This window comes from Balaenoptera musculus, chromosome X (genome assembly GCF_009873245.2).
Source record: "Balaenoptera musculus isolate JJ_BM4_2016_0621 chromosome X, mBalMus1.pri.v3, whole genome shotgun sequence".
In the NCBI taxonomy this organism is placed as follows: domain Eukaryota; kingdom Metazoa; phylum Chordata; class Mammalia; order Artiodactyla; family Balaenopteridae; genus Balaenoptera; species Balaenoptera musculus.
The window spans coordinates 108,886,631-108,900,793 of NC_045806.1; the positions used below are offsets into that span (position 1 = coordinate 108,886,631).

The following is a 14,163-nucleotide window of genomic DNA, read 5'->3' on the forward strand; positions in this document are numbered from 1 at the left end:
GGTGCCCTCTGCCTCTCTTTTTCCCCTCTCTCCCCTCCAGGGCCTGTGCATGGGCGGTGGAGGGGACGGAGGAGGCAGGAGATCCACATGAAATCCCCTCAGCTTGTGGGGCGGGAAAGCCTGGCCAACCTTTGTGTCTTATCAATCCGTCCTGGGGGCGCTGGGCTCCCCACCTGGGCCATCCACTTTGCATCTCCCGGGATGGAGACTGGGGCTTGCACCGAGCCACCCACACTGGCTGACCTGGTCTTTTATGTGACATGCATTCGCCAAACAATTATCGAGGCTTTGAAGGTCAGCCTGTGGCCAGGGAAGAGAGAGAAAGGCGTCTTCTCGCCCTTTTCTGCCTAGCCCAATCTCCCCCGCGCCACCCTGCCCCCTTCAAGGTCTAGCTCAGAGCCGAGGCCCTCACAAAGCCTTCCCTCCCTCCCCCAACTGCTGCTGACCTCAGAGCCCCGGCCGCCTCTGGCCCCTGCTCCAAGGAGCACAATTAGCACCTGACCAGCCGCTGGCCTGGCTGCTTGTCCTCGCCTCTGATTGTCTCAGTGTCTTAGTCATCTCTCCCACCCCGCCCCCTTCGCTCGTCTCCCCTACAGCACCTAGCACAGGTTGGGCACACAGTAGGTGTTAATAAATGTCCGTTGAATTGAAACTCAGCGGCCCCTATGAGGTCAGAACCGTCATAAGCACCCCGACCAGCAGTTCCTTGGCAACCAGCGCTGGGGTCCGAGCTATAGGGCATTAGCGGTGCGGCCGCTATTACAGGCCACGCAAGACTCAGCGGCCAGAGATTTGCAGGCAGGTTGGTGTTGATGAGAAAAGCCCCTGACCCCTAGGAAAGCGCCCATGGGATTCTGGGTACCTCGGATGAGTTTCCTCTCTCCCCTGCAGAACTAGTTTTCAGTCTGAGAACCACAAAGGGAATAAATTGGCGGTGAAGCCAGAAACCTCTTTGCAGCTTAGAAATCCTGGAGAGAGAACCAAGCCTGCGTTGGGGTCAGGCCCAAGCCTGAGGGGAGAAGGCTGCCCAAGGCCCTTCCAAGGTTGGTGGGGGACCTCCGGGAGGTGCTGGGGGCGTGGCAGGCAGAGGGGCTAGAGGGGCGTCTGGGGGTGGCCCTAAGTAACACCGTCCTGTCCTGCAAACCAACAAATCACACCACTGAATGCTTGCCACCTGCAGCCCACAAAGGAATTGGGTCTCCCCCTCCCTCTCATTCACCCAAATCCCAGGGCAGGCCTCTGTCCAGGGGTGGCATCCTGACCAGAGCCCAGCCAGTGTCCCCAGACAAGGAGAAGCCTCCAAGTCTGGGGTACCTGGCTCCCCACACTGGCTTTGAATTAGGCATTCGAGCCCGGCTTCGAATTATGGTTATTTATATAGATTACTTAGCCACCCTCTCTGGCCCCCTCCCACATTCCCCACCCTGACTCTGGCCCATGCCAGAAGGTACACACAGCCCCGGAAGACAGGCGGTGTCTTCTTCACCTCTGTATTTCCCTCACTGCCCCTTCGCTGATGCCTAGTACTGGGACTGGTTCTCAGCAAATGTTCGCTGAGTTCAATCTGAGTTTTAGGCACCGTGTAAGACAATACCATAAGGCTCGCTTGTGCTTACCATGTGCCGTGCACTGTTCTAAGAAGCAGCTTATGTGTATTGATGTATTTGATCCTTGGCAAAACTTTATGAGGTGGGTCTGATTTGACAAATGAGGAAACTGAGGCATACAATTGACTGGAATCACACAGTTAGTAAATAACGGAGCTGGGATATAGACCCAGACAGTCTGGCTCTAGGGATGGGAGGGAAAATGAAAAAGCTGAGGGGTGAGGGGTGAGGCTCGCAAGGACCAAGGCCAAACTTCGGCGCAGGGCTTTCCCTGGGAAAGCAATCCCCTCAGCCTGCGTCTGGCTGGGCCTCTCAGGGAGGCCCTGAATTTTGCAGGCTAGGGATATTTTGGACATCCTATTAATCAGGCCCCTGAATGACAGACCACAGCACCCTCATTTTTAGATTCCCATATAGGACAGAGGAGACAGAAGCTGCTGTCCCATCACTTAGCTCAAGGCAGGGGGAGGGCTGCTTTCAGGCCTCCAGTTTGTCCAGGGGTGGGCGCCAGTTCCTGAGCAACCACCGAGCAAACAGTGCAGCAGTGGGAGGAATGCCAGACATAGTTGCAAACAAGCCACTCCTTCGGCTCACAGCTAGAGGCTGGGTGAGGGTGGCAACGTGGAGCCTGCTCCACGACCCCCACCCCTGCAACTCACACCACCCGGGCTTTGAACCCAGAGACAACCACTTGCAAGGCAGCCTCTTCCCCACACTGGCCAGGATAGGAAGTCCTCCAGGATAGTTAATTCCTGCACTTAACTCAAGATAGCTCCCCGTTATCTGTTACTGCTGTGGGTCTACTGAATTAATGGTTGAGAAAGTGCCTTATAACCGGTAAAACCCTACATAACTAACTGCGAGGAGGAATTTGCATTCTTGCCGTGCAAACGTGACCCTGAGCATTTTCAGTGCCAAAGTGTCCTGTCTCCCCAGAGGAGAGAGTTAGATCTGCTCCCTTCACCTCCCCCCTCCAACCTGGCACTCAGGCCAGGGGTCAGCTCGCAGTGGGTGAGTCCCTGATGGGTGTGCCCACCAGCTGTTGGGGCCAAGCAGTGGTGGCTCTGGCCCTGGGGTGGTGACCTCACTTCCGCTCCTACCTCCCCAGCACTCCTCCCATATGAGGCCCCACCAGGCCAAAATCGAGAAGTTCAAGGTTAACTGATCCTCCCCACTTTAAGAGCTAATTAAAATGATTAGCCACAATGAACCGCCAAACATTAACCAGAAGAAGCTGCAGGACCAGACAGGCCTCTATCTCGGGCAGAAGGATGAGGGGCAGGAATCCAACGGCCATCAAATCCCATTGCTGGCGTGTGGGGGGTGGGCAGCCGGGGAGAACCTGGCCGAGGCGCGGAGCCAATGGGGTCAGGAGGTGACTCTGGTCAGGAAGGCCGTGTAGTGAGGGAAGGGCGGCAGACCTCGGGTGCGACGGAGGGACCGGGAATCCATAAAGCCGCCGCCTCAGCAGTCTCCAAAAGCAAGGCGCTGTCGGCAGGGGACCCCGCGCTGCGCGGCCGCTGAGTCCCCGTGCCGGCAGCAGAGGAGGGAACAGAGAGGCGGGAGAGCCCGGGAGAGCGGGAACGCGGGAGCGGGAAGGCTGGCGGCCGGCTCACACGGAAACTCCGGCCCCTCACGACAGAGGTCTCTATTTTGGCGACCCAATTATCCAAGTCATAGGTTCATAGGTGTGTGTGTGTGCGCGCGCGTGTGCGTGTGCGTGTGTGTGGAGAGAGGGAGAGAAAGAGAGAGTGTGTGTGTGAGTGTGTGTTACCCTAAGGCGCCTGGTCCCAGAAGCCCTAGAGGCCGCCAGATCAATCGAGCAGCCCCGCCAGTGAGGCCCAACCTCCTGCCCTCGGGCACCGAGCTTTTGGGGCGGGCTGTCACGATGGGCCCAGTCACGGACCCCGGGCTGCCTGGGGAGAGGGCAAACCGGCCTCCACCCCGACTCGGGAAATCGACTCAGCTTCTAACCCAGGATCCGTAGTCCGGGTTCCACAACGCACACGCGGTGGGGCGAGGCAAGGGCGGGACGCAACACGCCGCCGCTCTCCCACCCTGCCCTGGGCCCCCAGCCCCTACGCTCCGGGGCCCAGGCGTCCCCTATCCCGCCCTCCGGCAAACTTTCCGAGGTCCCCGAAGGCTCCGAAAACCGGCGCCATCGACGTACCTGCCGCCGAAGGGGCTCGGTAGCGGGGCCGGGGTCGATCGCCGCGGTCCCCTCCCCGCTCCGAGGGCCGAGACGCGGGTCCCCAGCCCGGCCAGCCCGCTTTCTCCCCTCGGAAGCCGGGCCGGGCGAGTGGCGCCGATACCTCGGCGCCGGCGAAAGGAGAAGTGGAAGTTGAGCGCGGCGCCCGGTCGGTCCCCGCGCCCGCCGGGGCCACCGTCCCCCTCCCTCCTTCCCTCCCTCCTCTCCTCCCTGCCCGCCTGCCCCCGCGGCCCCGCGCCCGTGACTCACCTCGGCGCCGGGGCAGGCTGGTCCGGGCGGGCGAGGCGCAGGGCTCTCCCACACGTCGCGCCGCCAATGGCAAGTTGGAGGGCGAGATGCAAATACCAGGTGAGACGGCGGCGCCCCTGATAAAGCGACTCCGGGGGGTGGGGTGGAGTGCGGGGGGAGCCGGGTGGACGCCGGGGAGGGTCAGGCCGAGGGAGGGGGCGGCGGGGGCGCCCGGGGAGGGGGCGCGAGCCAGCGGAGACCTGCACTCAGACAACCGAGCGAAAGGGGAAATTGCACTAGAGACACACACGTCCCCGCAGGCGGCGGCTGGGGCGGGCGCGAAGGAGGCAGGGCGGGAGGGAGGGAAGAGCCGGAGGGAGGGACCGACGGGAGGGACCACGGGCGGGCGGGGTGGGGGAGGGCGCGAGGGAGGGACGAGGCGTCTTGGTGGAAACAGCGCCCCTCCACCCCCGGCCCGCCGCGGTCGCCAGCACGGCAGGGGGAGCCGTGCCAGGGGCCCGCGCGGCCTCTCCTTCCCCTCCCGGCTCGCTCGCCCCCGGGGAACCGCGAGAGCAGGACTCCCGCGGAGCCCACTTCGCGCTCCCAGCGCCCCAGCCCCCACCTGGCGCGTTCCGGGGCCCGCAGCTCCGGCCGGGAAGCCCCTACACAATGCCTCGCAGAGAAAGCCGCTCCATTCCCGGGGGACTCTGGATGGCTATGTCCGGCCCCCTTGGCCTGCGCGCTCCACTCGCTTGACGCCTTTGGCCCCAGCCCTGCGCTCCAGATTATTACTGAGCGCCTGCTGTGTGGAGGACCTGGCGTGAGGGCGGGCCGAGCGGGTGGGTGAGGCCAGGAGATGCCCAGAGGATACAATTCGGGAACGATATGCCAGATGCCGCGGAATCCCTGGCCAAATGCTCGTGCACTTGGCGCGACTGGAGAGTTTTGGGGATTTCTTAGGGAAGTCGAGCTTAGGGCTCCGGGTGGGGGAGGCCGGGAGGATATGAATCCGGGGAAGGATTGGGGGGAGAGGGGCTGGTGCAGCAGGTGCAAAGGTAGCCAGAGTTGGGGTGCTGGGAAAAAGCTCATGCCCCTTTCTGTCCAGAGCCAGGCTGCTCTGCTTGAGGCATCTACTTGAACCCCAGTCTCCCATTCTGCCTCCCCTTTACCCTCTACTCTGACCTGCCCCAGCGTCCATACCAGCCCGCACCCTCCTCCGTCCCACAGCTAGGAGGTTCTAGGAGGGAGTTGGCTGGGAATTCTCACTTCTTATGGCTCTGTATGGTCTGGAGGAGGGGCCCAGCCAGGCCTCAGCCCGGCATCTACCTCCCGGGCAGAAAGCAGCAAAGCGGAAAGGGCCCCGGGGGAGGAGGGCTCTCTGGGGGGTGGGGGTGGACCAAGGCCCTGAGGTTCAGGGACCTGCTCAGCCACCAGCATCTGTCTGCTTCCCCAGCCTTGGGAAAGGAGAGTCCCTGGCACAGGACTGGGGAGCAGGAGTGGTGGTGGATGATGGTGGCGAAGGCAGCTGCAGGTTACAGGTTTCCGGGGGAAGACCTAGGGGCTGGACTGGGGCACCGGGGCACCTTGAGACCTCTTGGCCACCTAAAGTTAAGTCCCTGAAATAAGTGCCGAGAGCAAATTTCCAGGTTTTTTCTCTTGTAAATGGGCACACTTTCCCCAGGGGATTCTGGATCAGGAGACACAACAATTTTCTGTTGTTCTCTTGCCAGGGAGGCTCCCCTCTCAAAATTGTGGTAGGTCCCAGTCATCCTTAAGCCCCCTTTACTTGACCTTCACACACACACACACACACACACACACACACACACACACACACTTTCCCATTTTGCTGAGAGTTCAGTGGTCTCTAACATCAGACAGACCTGGGTTCCTATTCCAGCTGCACCATTTAGCGGCTGTGTATCTTTGGGCAAGTCGCTTAAACTCTCGGAGCCTTACTGTCCTTATTTTTAAATTGAGGATAATAAGAATCTACCTCCCAAGGCTGTGGTGAGGCTTGAATGAGATAGCCTGTGTCTGTGGCAGTGCCTGGTGCTTAGTAAGCCCTCAATAAACGTTAGCTGCCTTCAGCACCATCTCTGTCTCATCTCGTTTTTCCTCAACCCAGCTATCGGGAGAAAGTCTGCCAGGGCCGGAAGCTGCTGAGGACGAATGGTGGATGCCTCCTATGAATGTTTGTGGTTTAAACCAAGGTTGAAGCCTCAAGGCATGGAAGTGCCAGAGGAGAGGCCTTCCTCTTGGGATGGGCAGGGAGAGAGGACAGCATCGGGCCCACCAGCTTATGGTGACAGGCCCTGATGCCTGCCAGTGACCTGGAGCCTATGGCTTGTGGGAATCCCGTAAGTTCCCACCTTCCGCAGCCACTCGGAACTAACCGCAGCCCCATGATCTGGGAGTTGCAGCCAAAGCAAACCCCACCCCCTTGATGAAAACCTGGTGCTGCCCTCGCCTTAGGGAGCCATAGGCCACCTGAATGACCTTCCTGACTCCACGGCTCCAGGTCAGCCAGGCTGCCCTTCCCGATGACCTTGCTGCTGCCCAGCCCTTCCCCACCTGGCTCCCCGCTCTTACACTTACCCGTTGGGTGAGCCCCAGCCAGGTGGGGCCAGCCGGCTGAGATCACCACTCCTGACGACAGGCATGATGTCTCTGCCAATGGCTCATTCCCTGACTTGGCAGGAATTCCCCTTCTCGAGTTGCCCGTGAATGCCCAGGCTGCGCCATCCAGCTCTCAGCCTCTCTCCTTCCAGCCCTGTTTCCCCCCCGCTCTCCAACCCCAACTCTGTCCTCTCGACCCTCAGAACTGGGGTCCTCCTGGAAGAGGAGGGGCCTCCTGGCTGCCCAGAGCCTGTGTAGGGCCACCTCCCCGCTTCTGCACTCAACTTGCCTTTCCACCTTGGCCACTTTCTCAGCCCCTCTTTTCAGCGGTGCCTGCTAGCCTATGTTCTCCTGCAAATCACCCCAGGTTCTCTGGAAACAAGGTGGCTGGTTGCTTCCTCCCTCCCTTAACCCCTTAGCCTCAACAAATTCTATTCAAACCTGTGGCCAGAACAAAATACCACAGTGCCACAGCCTCTGTGGCCATGGCCCTTACTTTCCACCACAGACACATGCTAGAAAGGTCGCCTATCAATCAGACTTTCAGAATGAGAAGCATATTCAAAAGTCAGGAGAGAAGTTATGGTTTAAAAGGAATCCTCCCACCTGTAAAGCTGAGATGTCCCCTCTAATCCTTTCTATACAGCCCGCAATCATTCCTCTGTTGATATGTTCAGTAACTCCAGATTTGCCTCTGTTGGGTTGACACGACGAGGCCCTAGATAGATGCAAATGATGGACAGAAATCTCTAAGTCCCAGGCTGTGGCTGGGCATCATAAGGAGTTTTTGTCCTAAAAAGATTGTTGAGTAGCTGCAAGAGAGAAGAATTCCTTTGGATAGGTTATAGCAGAGTGCTCCTTCCCGGGAGACGAGCTGATCTACTGTCTGGCACATACTGGGGGGTGACGGAGGTGGGGTGCCCAGGTCAAAGCACAGGCATGCCGGTGGGAGAATGTAGTTGGGAGCAACTTCCCAGATTATGACTTTCATCTGGCCAGCCACCTTCCTTGGCTGGGGCTCTTGGAAAGCCGCTTGGTCCCCACCCCTCACCCACCCCTTCTCTCATTAAAATGGAGAGCTTTCCATTTCCCCTCCAGGCCTTTACTGGGACAGGACCTGGCATCCTCAGAGCCCCTACAAAATTTCAGAGGAGCGCTGGGTTCCACTTTTTGCAGGGGCCAGACAGCAGCTCAGGGGCCTGCCTGGAGGGAGATGACAGCCAGATATAGGAGGTGCCACGGGCCCTGAGTGAGTGCTCTGCGTGTCCACCCTGGGCTCAGCGGCTGCGGGGAGGCGCTGTCCCCACTGCACGCACTGCCAGGGGAGCCGGCCTAATACTGTATTTGGGAAACAGATTCAGTGCCTCTGGGCTGGCGGGAGATTTGGAGGGTGGGTGTAGGGGGAGGGACCCGACCCTGTGGTTCATTTGCAAAAAATAAGGAAGAATTGGCTCAGGCAGAGTTCAGTAAATGAGGGCAAGCCCTCTGGAGTCTCTAATCCCACTGGTCCCTAGCCCCGATCCTGGGGCCTAGGCTCAGCCTGGAAAAGTCCCTTGGAGAAGAGCCGAGAGCAGGCGCCTGCTCTGGGGCACCTATCAGAGGCAGCACAGCATCCAGAGTTTTTGGGCCACTGTCCAGTGGAACTAGAGTTAACCCCTCAACCCCCGACATCTGCTGGCTCAGCACCCATCTTGTGTGGTGGGCAGCCTCGCTGTGCCCCTCAGCCCTGCGGGGATTCCAAATGACACTCCAGAGGTGCCTCTCCTCAAGGCTGCAGGAAACACGAGTGGACCTAGGGAGGCCTTGGCCCAAGGAGCTTCTGCTAGGGGGCAGGGCTCGAGACGGGGGTGCAGAGGGATGCCAGCACATGGAGGCCCTGCCAGAGGAGAGCAGCGAGTGATTTCCCTGGCGCTTGAGTGTGCTGGGGGACAGGGACACAAGTAGCCATTGGGCTGGGCGGTACCTCCTCAGATGGAGAAGAGGCTCAGGAGAGAGGAGGGGGCTGCAGTCACGTTATGTGGGGCGCTCATGTTCTATACGGCGAGTGGTGCCTCCTGGAGTTGTGCGGGAGAGGGCAGTAAGGACAAACCCAGGAGAGCTGGGGAGGGGCGCTTGAATGGATGGAGAGAAGACGAAGGGCTCATTTTGGAACACCAAGTGGGGGCACTGGGCCTGACTGCAGGTCCTCGGGACTGGGGATGTGGTGGGATAATGCGGAGGGGCTGTGAGGGGGACTTGGTTCCCGACTTCACCCACTTCACCTCCTGCCAAGGGGCGGTTCCAGGCTGAGCTTTGTACCAGGAGGTAAAGGACTCTGCCCTTTCAGGATTGCCCCATCCCACAGGGAGGCGAGGACAAGCCTGAGGCGGGCGCTAGACAGAGGCCCGAGAGGAGTGCAGGCACGCCTCACTTCCCCTACCGTGCCCCCATGACGGGGCATGTTGTTGTTGTTGTTGTCGAATCCAGAAAAATACAACATTTAATGTCTATAAAGGTGCAGTATGAGTCATTTCACGGAATGTCTAGGCCCCTTCACTGGCAGCAAACAAACTTTCCAGCCCTCTTTTGAGGAAGCCATCCAACTGGGCTGCCGCTGCTGGTGTGTGTGTGACAGTGTGTGAGTGTGTGTGTGGGTCTGTGTGTGGGATGGGTCTCTGGAGGGCCTAGCCTGCCTATGTGTGACTCCGTGTGTGTCCCTCAGATGTGAGCGAGGGCGTAACCGTGGCCAGTGTGTGCATACACACACACACACACACACACACACACACATACGGGCTCGACTCTTGGATGTGAGTGTCAAGTCCCCTCGTGCATGCGTGTGTGTTTGTGGAGGGCGTGTGCATGTGTGTGTCTGCAAGGCAGTGTGGTATGTGAGCCTGTGCGTCTGAGGGTGTCTACGTGTACATTTTTTCCTCATCGCTGCCAAATTATCTTCCCATCTCTCCCCTCACGAAGTGAAGGGCTGGCTGAGGGAAGCTAGCAGTCTAAAGGGGGGGGGCAGCCGCGGAGGGGAGAGGGGTTGGAGGAAAACCAAAGCAATTCCACTCGTCAGAGGAAAGTGTCAGCCAAGGATGAAACTGAAACCGAGGCAGCAGCTCGAAGGCACCAGCACCCTGGGATTGTCCCGAGGCTTGGGTTCCTCCCACTCCCCGCCCCCCCCCCCCCCAGCCGGCTGTGGAGATTAGTCAGCCTGCAACCTCGACTTGGGGTTGAGGCAGTGAGGCAGTGGTTAGCACGTGACCCCATTAGTGCCCATTATCACATTAACACAAATTAGTATATCAGATCCTCTCCCAGTCACCTAGTGGGGCGCAGGGCCAGGCTGGAGGGAGAGGCCACAGCTCAGGCCCTGCTCCGGGAGGAGAAGCCAGCACGTGGGCATCAAGGGAGGGGGCAGGCTGAGGACTGCGGCAGGTCAGGTTGGGGACAGAAAGTGGGGACGGGGGACATCAAACTCTGACAATACGATCCTTTTCCTAGGTCGTGCTCTGGGAGGAGACACTTTGGGGAAGGGGTTGGTAGAAAGGAGGGGGTTTCCAGGAATAGCTGGGCACCGCCCTGTAGGAAGGAGGCCCGGGCTCTGAGGTCTGGGCGGGAGACAGACGGTATTTCTCCTGGCACACAGTGAAACCTGGGAACGTTTAGGATCCTTTGGGGTTTTTTTTCCCCCTTTCCTCTCCTTTATGGAAAATCCTTAGATAACTTTCTCAGATGGCTTTGGACATCCTGAAAGCAGAGGAGCTGGACTGATTGACGGAGGAGAAGAGGCACCCAGAACCCTAGTACAGGGCATAGCTTTTATATCTTGGCACCGATAAGGGAGACACACTCTATCCATATATTTATATGTAAAGTTCTATCATGGAAAGAGCCAGCCACTGGAGCTTCTGGAAAGGGTGAGGCTGGAGCCCCTAACAACTTTTTTCTTTCAGCTTAAAGGTGTCTGGCCACAGGTTATTTTTGTGCCCTGATACTCTCAATATGTTAACTAACCAGCCACCACATAACCATGAACCAACATGGGAAGGTCAGCTGCATCATGACTACTAGAGCTCAGGGCCTGCACGGAGGTAGGGCACAAAGCTCTATCAACCGAGGCCAAGGTTGCAAGTTTGAGCCCCAGATGGGCCTCTTCACTTTTTTTTTTTTACATAGTTGCTGAAGACCGGGTTGACAAGCATGGAATCCCTAACCATCGCCCTACATCTAGCCCAAAGCAGAGCCCCTACCCCTCATCTAGCACGAGCCCTGGTCCCAGACTGCACCCCAACGCCGGCCACAACCTGTCCCTTTGCAAAAGATGCACCCTTGGTCTCAAGGGAGCCAGGCTGGAGAGTGGCTGCTCAGGGAAACCCACCCCTAACGCTGGAGAAGCGATTCAAAATTTCCATTCTACTGCCCGCGGGTCAAGAGCGCCATCCCTGGAGAGGAAACGCTGTCCCTAAACCGCGGTCCCTTAGCTGGAGGCGAGCTTCCCCGAGCTCTGCGGGACCCGGTAGGTGCCCCGAGGGACCCTGAAGAAGCGCGCACCAGGCGGCCCCACGCCTGGACGCTAACGTAGCAGGTCGGCTCTCCGAACTCTGCCGCCACTCGGGTGGGAGCGCCGGGCCCGAAGGACAGTGGGGGTTATGGCGGCCCCTTGCGCCTTCCCCTCGCCATCCCTTTGCATGGGCCGCCCACCCTGCACCCCCGGGATTCCCCGCGGGGGCAGAGCTCCCCACCCAGACCCCCAGCAGCGCGCCCACGGCGCCTCAGCAGCGCCACCTACAGGCGGAACGCGCGCCACGTCTCGGGCCGAGGCGGGAACTGGCCGCGGCGGAGGAGGAGAGGGGGAGAGGTCGGCGCCGCTGCCCCGAGCGGTCCCCGCTCGCCAGCGGCCTCCTAGCGCCGCCCCGGCCCCGAGCGACCTGGCCAGCCCCGAACCCCGTCCCGCAGCCCCGCCCAGCGCTCCGACCTTCCACTCCAGCGGCTGCACTCCGAGCGGCCTCTTGCCCCGGGCGCCTCTTCTCGGGAAGCAGTGAAGTCACACTGAGCCCGATCCGCTGACTCATGAGAATCCTGCCCCCTCCCCGGCACACCCCTTGAAACTTCCCCTCAATCCCTTCTTTCCTGCCCACCCCCCTTCCTCGCTCCCCGTCGGGCGCGAAGGGGCGGGTCCGGACTCCTGGAGAAGGACTCGGTGGGGCAGCTGGGAGAGGAGCGGCGGGAGGGCGGGAGTCCTCGTGGAGACCACCAAGCTCGGTCTCCGCCCCATCCACGCCGCTCTATTCTGGGGAACAACAGGTGATGCCTGGGAGGGCAGCGTACGTTTGCAACTTTGGGCAAAACTCCCATCAAGGTATTCTTTTGCAATTATCCATCTCACGCAGTGAGCCTCGCTGCTTCAGGACTGGCTGGGGAGTTCACTTGGAAGCTGAGGTCTCTTTGGAACCTCCTGTTCTAGTGAAGAGGCCAGCACAAGGGCTGGCGCCACCAAGGGGACAAAGGCGGAGTGCTCTGAGCTTTGAGCTGCCCTCCACCCCCTGCATTAAGTCAAGCTGATCAATTGCCTGAGAGGTCGATGTGGCCTTTCTCCCTTTGGAGAGAATACCTCCCAACTTGGTATTGGCCCAGGCCAGGTTGAGGTGGGGGTGACTTTGAGGCCAAGGATTCCCTGTTTTCACCACCAGTCTCTGCCCCCCCCGCACTGTGCCACTAGTTTGAGGACTCCCACTGTAGTGGGAGACCCGAATCTCACTCAGGCTGCTTGGGATATTAGTCTCAATAAAGGTGGCCGAGGACCTCAGGCCTGGGCCAAGGAAGGCTTCACGCTGGCGGGGCTCTGCAGGCCTGCTCTGAAACACCTAAAGCTCCCCTTTCCCTCTGGAGGCACAGAGATCCTTAAGCATCCTTTTCCACCTAGCAAATCACAGTGCTGGATTTTCTTTCTTTCCCTGTATGCAGTTTCCTTTTGTCTCTATGGTAAGAATCGGGTGGTGAAGCTTGCCAGCTTCCTGGCTCACTTGTCTCTGCACTTCAGGGCAGGGCTCTGCCAGGACCATGGCCAACGTGGAAATGGCCATGGACTTAAGAGCAAAGGGGGTGTAACAAGCTAGTCTCAGGACTTGGGGCTTATGTGGTATGAGGGGGGTTTTCTGAGCTAATTATCTCAGCATCAAGTTGAAAGCTGCTTGGGTTAAGGTGGCTGTTCACCGGCCAGCTCTGCAGGGTGTGTTTGTTGGGGATTGGGAGCCACTGAATGCTTGTGTAGGAATATATGTGCTAGGATCATGGCTGAGCATTGTCTCACCATAAAGCCTTCCTGGGGAAATTCTGGGCTTTCATGGAGCGTAGTTTTAAGGCTGTCAAACTCTCCATGGAGAGCCAATCTGGCAAGCAGCGATTTCTAGGGGCCTAGGTCTAAATGTTGCTTGCTGAGTCAAAGAAGAATCATAAGCCTCAAACTAAAACAAACAAACAAAAAATCTGTTGAGCCAAAGGGACAGCAGAGGCAATGTGGGGAGACATCTGCCAAAGGCTTTGGGTCCCATTAGCATCTGCTCTAGACTTAGAGATGAAAGGCAACTGAGTCCATGGAGAGATGAAGAAAGTCCTGGGCAAGCACCTGAGAGACTTTTCCATACACAGGATGTTAGAGCTGAGGGTGGAGGGATGATCTAGTCTGTTCTCTTCATTTTACAGATGAGGCTGCCGAGACCTAGGAAATTAGCTGCTCTGGGTCATCCAGGAGTGAGTGGCAAAGCTGAGACGCAAATCCCAAAGAGCGCTTTTTCCGCTGTGCTCCCCAGCTTCGGGAGGAAGAAACACGGGCAGGGAGCACTTACTGGAACCTGAAGAAGAAACACAGGTAGAAGGAAAACAAGTGGGCGAGGAAGGAGGGAAAATGAAGGGGCTGAGGAAAAGTGAAGAGGAAGAGGGGTGATCTCTTTGGGCAAGGAGGCTGGCAGCTCCATCCTCTGTATTCAGGATATTATACATATTTATTTAAGAAAACATATTCATGTTCTGCTCCTAGAGATGAGAGAAGTTACAAGCAGAGAATGGAGGAAGAAACACGATTTGGTCAGTGGAAGAAAAGCCTGGAGTAGATGGAAGCAGAACAGTAAAGCCATCTGAGGAGTGACGAAGTTCCGATGTGAACTCACACATCATACTCCCAGCACTTCTGTTGCACTGATGGTTCCTGTTGACCCGTCTGTGTCCGCCACTAGGTTCTAAAGCCATTGAGGGCAGGGACTGTATGTTACTCATCTTCTTATCTCTGGGGCCTATTGGCCCACGGCATGCAGCAAGTTCCGCAGTATGTTTGCTAGCTGACCAATAAATCCATTTACGAACGTATGTATGTATTCATAAATTCAACACCCATGTTGGGTGTTCCTCCAGAAGCATCTCTGTGTTGTGCTGCAAATGCCAAGAGAGCACAGGCGGGAACCTGCTTGGGAAGCCAGCCACCTCTGTCCAGGCACCAGATGCGACTCCTGGCCTTCTCCAACTGAG

At 58.4% G+C, this 14,163-nt stretch overlaps 1 protein-coding gene and 1 long non-coding RNA gene across 6 annotated transcripts in view; one reads left to right on the forward strand and one right to left on the reverse strand.

The window, feature by feature from the left end:
• ELF4 (E74 like ETS transcription factor 4) overlaps window positions 1–4,188 on the reverse strand; it is a 40,298-nt gene extending 36,110 nt beyond the window's left edge. For 4 of the 5 annotated variants that reach the window (XM_036840385.1, XM_036840387.1, XM_036840382.1 and 1 more), the window contains exon 1: window positions 3,778–3,991. The gene's annotated coding sequence lies outside the window, so the exon portion shown is untranslated. Of the gene's footprint in view, window positions 1–3,777; window positions 3,992–4,065 lie in introns of those variants that run through there. The other variant, XM_036840384.1, reaches the window with a different exon arrangement.
• On the forward strand, window positions 4,090–13,984 carry LOC118888863. Its single transcript, XR_005018377.1, has 3 exons — window positions 4,090–4,164; window positions 13,345–13,510; window positions 13,679–13,984. It is a non-coding gene; the product is annotated as an uncharacterized LOC118888863 (long non-coding RNA).
• Window positions 13,985–14,163: the final 179 nt, after the last annotated feature.